Below are 6625 nucleotides of genomic sequence, written 5' to 3' on the forward strand. Positions count from 1 at the left end.
TGGTAAGCATCCCTATGCTAATCATACCATCTATATGATTCATGATCGACCTTTCGGTCTCATGTGTTCTGAGGCCATGTCTGCACATGCTAGGCTCGTCAAGCTTAACCCGAGTGTTCCGCGTGCGCAACTGTTTTGCACCCGTTGTATGTGAACGTTGAGTCTATCACACCCGATCATCATGTGGTGTCTCGAAACGACGAACTGTAGCAACGGTGCACAGTCGGGGAGAACACAATTTCGTCTTGAAATTTTAGTGAGAGATCACCTCATAATGCTACCGTCGTTCTAAGCAAAATAAGGTGCATAAAAGGATTAACATCACATGCAATTCATAAGTGACATGATATGGCCATCATCACGTGCTTCTTGATCTCCATCGCCAAAGCACCGGCACGATCTTCTTGTCACCGGCACCACACCATGATCTCCATCAACGTGTTGCCATCGGGGTTGTCGTGCTACTCATGCTATTACTACTAAAGCTACCTCCTGGCAAAATAGTAAACGCATCTGCAAGCACAAACGTTAGTATAAAGACAACCCTATGGCTCCTGCCGGTTGCCGTACCATCGACGTGCAAGTCGATATTTCTATTACAACATGATCATCTCATACATCCAATATATCACATCACATCATTGGCCATATCACATCACAAGCATACCCTGGAAAAACAAGTTAGACGTCCTCTAATTTTGTTGTTGCATGTTTTACGTGGTGACCATGGGTATCTAGTAGGATCGCATCTTACTTACGCAAACACCACAACGGAGATATATGAGTTGCTATTTAACCTCATCCAAGGACCTCCTCGGTCAAATCCGATTCAACTAAAGTTGGAGAAACCGACACTTGCCAGTCATCTTTGAGCAACGGGGTTACTCGTAGCGATGAAACCAGTCTCTCGTAAGCGTACGAGTAATGTCGGTCCAAGCCGCTTCAATCCAACAATACCGCGGAATCAAGAAAAGACTAAGGAGGGCAGCAAAACGCACATCACCGCCCACAAAAACTTTTGTGTTCTACTCGAGAAGACATCTACGCATGAACCTAGCTCATGATGCCACTGTTGGGGAACGTCGCATGGGAAACAAAAATTTTCCTACGCGCACGAAGACCTATCATGGTGATGTCCATCTACGAGAGGGGATGAGAGATCTACGTACCCTTGTAGACCGTACAGCAGAAGCGTTAGTGAACGCGGTTGATGTAGTGGATCGTCCTCACGTCCCTCGATCCGCCCCGCGAACAATCCCGCGATCAGTCCCACGATCTAGTACCGAACGGACGGCACCTCCTCGTTCAGCACACGTACAGCTCGATGATGATCTCGGCCTTCTTGATCCAGCAAGAGAGATGGAGAGGTAGAAGAGTTCTCCGGCAGCGTGAGGGCGGTCCGGAGGTTGGTGATGATCTCGTCTCAGCACGGCTCCGCCCGAGCTCTACAGAAACGCGATCTAGAGGAAAAACCGTGGAGGTATGTGGTCGGGCTGCCGTGAAAAAGTCGTCTCAAATCATCCCTAAAACCTCCGTATATATAGGTGGGAGAGGGGGGGCCTTGCCTTGGGGCTCAAGAAACCCCAAGGGGGTCGGCCGAGCCAAGGGGGGAAGGTCTCCCCCCCAAACCGAGTTGGACTTGGTTTGGTGGGTGGGAGTCCTTCCTTCCCTTCCCACCTCCTTTTTTTCTTTTGTTTGACTTTTCTTCCAATGCGCATAGGGCCCTTTTGGGCTGTCCCACCAGCCCACTAAGGGCTGGTGCGCCACCCTCAAGGCCTATGGGCTTCCCCGGGGTGGGTTGCCCCCCCGGTGAACTCCCGGAACCCATTCGTCATTCCCGGTACATTCCCGGTAACTCCGAAAACCTTCCGGTAATCAAATGAGGTCATCCTATATATCAATCTTCGTTTCCGGACCATTCCGGAAACCCTCGTGACGTCCGTGATCTCATCCGGGACTCCGAACAACATTCGGTAACCAACCATATAACTCAAATACGCATAAAACAACATCGAACCTTAAGTGTGCAGACCCTGCAGGTTCGAGAACTATGTAGACATGACCCGAGAGACTTCTCGGTCAATATCCAATAGCGGGACCTCGATGCCCATATTGGATCCTACATATTCTACGAAGATCTTATCGTTTGAACCTCGGTGCCAAGGATTCATATAATCCCGTATATCATTCCCTTTGTCCTTCGGTATGTTACTTGCCCGAGATTCGATCGTCAGTATCCACATACCTATTTCAATCTCGTTTACCGGCAAGTCTCTTTACTCGTTCCATAATACAAGATCCCGCAACTTACACTAAGTCACATTGCTTGCAAGGCTTGTGTGTGATGTTGTATTACCGAGTGGGCCCTGAGTTACCTCTCCGTCACACGGAGTGACAAATCCCAGTCTTGATCCATACTAACTCAACTAACACCTTCGGAGATACCTGTAGAGTATCTTTATAGTCACCCAGTTACGTTGCGACGTTTGATACACACAAAGTATTCCTCCGGTGTCAGTGAGTTATATGATCTCATGGTCATAGGAACAAATACTTGACACGCAGAAAACAGTAGCAACAAAATGACACGATCAACATGCTACTCTATTAGTTTGGGTCTAGTCCATCACGTGATTCTCCTAATGACGTGATCCAGTTATCAAGCAACAACACCTTGTTCATAATCAGAAGACACTGACTATCTTTGATCAACTGGCTAGCCAACTAGAGGCTTGCTAGGGACAGTGTTTTGTCTATGTATCCACACATGTAAATGAGTCTTCATTCAATACAATTATAGCATGGATAATAAACGATTATCTTGATACAGGAATTATAATAATAACTATATTTATTATTGCCTCTAGGGCATAATACCAACAGGCACCACCTAATACAAAGCACTAAACATGGCATCATGACAGAAAATAACAGTTTTATGAAGTTGCTCTAAAGTGAAATCTGATTGCTCCAATGGATTCGTGGGATGATTCTACCCCAAAATCATATATAATACATGGGTACTTGCATGTAACATCTAGGCACAAAGCTAGCTCGAAAAACACCACCTAGAATCCAATATGTCATATAGGAACAATATCACATGTAAAAGTTATCCTATGCATCACCTACACATGCACTTTCACTAGGTCAAGATTATTCCAACTAGGCATAGCCCTACAAACATAAATAAACACAAGTAGGGATGTGTTCATCCACACACCCCCATGAACACACACACACACACCATGAGCAAACACATGCACATGAGCACACACACTCATGCACATGGATATGTGGAATCACACCACACACTCCTACACCTACACATGCACCACACAAGCCCCACACACAACCACATCACTCCAATGTGGCAAGCATGAGGGGTTAGCCCTCATGCACAAGTTCATATGCACCCATGCAAACACACACACATGCATGAGCACATACACACACATATATGTGCTCACACACACACAAATGCACATACACACTCAAACACTACAAGGAGGGGTGCAACTTGTGAGTTAGACCCTCTTGCACATGTGCATATGTGAACCCACATGCACACACACACACACAGACTCACATGTGTTCACACACTCACTCATGTGCACACACACATATACACACTAGTGCACACACCACCTCTCATGCACACACACATGCACTCATGTGCTCACACACATACATGGTAGTAAAAGAAATACATCACCTATTTCTTGTAAAGAACAAAACACCCCAAAAATGCAGCAAAAGAAAAAATAGAGGGAAAAAATAACACAAAGGCAAAACAAAAATGGGGGCCCTGGGTTTCGAACCCAGTACCTCCCTGGTAGCACCACCCGCGGGCTACCACCCTACTAGCACTCTGCTACTGCACTAGTAGTAGCAACAAAGTAGGTAAGCTATCTCCGACGACACTACACTCTGAAATAAAACGAAACAGCAAAAGGGGGGTCTGCGGGGATTCGAACCCCAGACCTGAGGCGACAAGCCCACGCGCTATACCAGTCGGGCTACGGGCAGACGCTTGACAGGGAGGGGGAAGTTGCTCTATTGGGCAAACCCCACGATGCTACCCGCAACTACGCTGACCGAAACAGAGGCGGCTGCCGGCGAGCACACGGGGACTCATCAGCGGGGCTGGTCTCCGGCGAGGGATGCGGGGAGCACGGGGGATCCATTCCCGAATCTAGCGCGGGAAAAGACCCTACTTTGCACCGCTACTACTGCCAGGGACTACCGGGGCCACTTCTGCTCGAGCTCCTACGACGCTACTCCGGCAAGGCATCGTTGCGTCCATCTATACGTGCTGACAGAGAGGGAAGGAGCGGAGGAGACGGTGAGCGGCTAATCTAGGGTCTAGGCGTCGATCCGGCGCAGGAGAGGAGGGAGAGCGACGAGCCGGAGCAGAGGAGCTCGTCGGAAGCAGAGGAAGTAGTCGATGTCGTGGACGTCATGGAAGGAGTCGTCGCCGTCCGGTTGCTGCGGGAATGGAGCCTCCACGGCCACCGCGTCCTCCTGGCGCTAACGAAGAGGCGGAGGAGCACGAGCTGCTGACTGCTGCGAAGCTCACCGGAGCCCCTCCATGGTGTCGGCGTCGAAGGGCTCCCTGACGGCGCGAGGGAGAGAGAAGGGAGGAAATGGATTTCTAGGGTTGCGAGGAGGGCGCCTGGGTGCTTATATGGCCTCGGGATGCGCGCTTGGAGCCGCCAGATCGAAGAGAAAAGGGATCGGCGGTGGAGCTTCGGTCGTACACAACGACGACAACCCGAGGAGGGAGACGGTCGTGGGGTGGGCTGCGCGCGAGGAAAGAAGGAGATGGGCCAGGGGAGAAGAAGGGAGCCAGCCCACCTGGCGCCAGATAACAGAGAAAAAACAAAAGGCTTCCTATTTTAAAATAACTCCCTCAAACAAAAATGCACACAACCACACGGGGGTTTGAAAAAAACAAAATAAAATACTTAGGGCATAAGGGAATTATGCCCTATTTAAATAAAATATAAAACTGATTTTTGGAGCAACTAAATTGAATTCAAAACAGAATTTGCTATGCTGTTTTTGTAAATAACACCCCATTCAACTTAAGTTTTAAAACCCCAAGTCAATTCCCCTCAATCACAATATAACACACTAAAATATCAACATTTTTAAAACAGGTTTTACACAAGTTACTACATGAGATCAAATAATAATGGAGAAGGGGTTTTTGAAACCTAGTTTGAAAGAAACCTAGTTTGAAAACACCACCACACCATACACAAGCACACTAGCATTCATCATGGATCAAATAATATCAACACAAAGGGGTTGCCATGAATGCAATGAATGCCATGATGCAAGATGGAGACACAACACAAACCACATGAAATGGCAACATGAAATGATAACTCTTATAGCATTGAAATCATGGTTCCAAAAGAGGAAAGGTTTCCAAAATAGCAAGGGTTACATCTGGGGCATTACACCACTACCACTACATCAAGAAATCATCCTCAAAGGGTCAAGGCACCACCTAATGTAAAGCACTAAACATGGCATCATAAAAGAAAATAAAAGTTTTATGAAGTTGCTCTAAAGTGAAATCTGATTGCACCAATGGATTCCTGGGATGATTCTACCCCAAAATCACATATCATACATGGGTACTTGCATGTAACAACATTGCACAAAGCTAGCTCGAAAATATCACCTAGAATCCTATAAACTACAAATGATTATCATCACATGTGAAAACTAGCACATATTGTATCACCTCCACATGCACATGCAGTAGCACAAGAACAACCTATCTAGGTATAGCATGGGTCCACTAACATGTCACACTATCATATAGAAATGTGGTTATCCACACACACGCATACATGTGCACTCACATACACATGCACATGTGTATATGGAATCACACCACACAATCTACACCTACACATGCACACACATAAGCACTACTCACACAACACCACATGACTAGTTGCAACATGAGGGGTTAGGCCCTCTTGCTCAAGTGTATGTGCACCCTCATGCACACACACACACACATGTCTACACACATACACTCATGTGCACACACACACACTCATGTGCACACACACACACACTCATGTGCACACACACACGAGGCCTCAAAATAATAAAATAACATCAACACACCCCCTGGTTTTTAAAAGAAACAAAACAATATTATGCAGCAAAACAAAAAAAGAAATCAACAAACAAAAATAAAAACAAAAGGGGAGAGTGTGGGGGTTCGAACCCACAACCCCCTGGTGCCAACACAGGCACAACACCGCTGGGCTACGGCTTCAGTGCTTACCCACAGAGGGGCTATAAGCAAGCTAAGCCCTCTCTGGCACCTGCAACTACTGGTGAAACAAAAGAAAAAGAAAGGACGCCTGCAAGGGATTGAACCCGCGACGCATGGCGACGCGCCAGGCTTGGTTACCACTGCGCTATGGTAAGAGATCTTACCACAGAGGGGTAGCGTGCTCTTTGAGCAGCCCCTCTGCTACCATCCTACCATGGTGGCCGGAACAGGGGAGACGCTCCGGCTACCATCCGGTGAACTACTCGGAACGGCGGCTACGGTGCGGGACACGGGATCTATGGGGACTCCATTCCCATG

This window comes from Hordeum vulgare, chromosome 5H, assembly GCF_904849725.1.
Source record: "Hordeum vulgare subsp. vulgare chromosome 5H, MorexV3_pseudomolecules_assembly, whole genome shotgun sequence".
Classification (NCBI taxonomy): Eukaryota; Viridiplantae; Streptophyta; class Magnoliopsida; order Poales; family Poaceae; genus Hordeum; species Hordeum vulgare.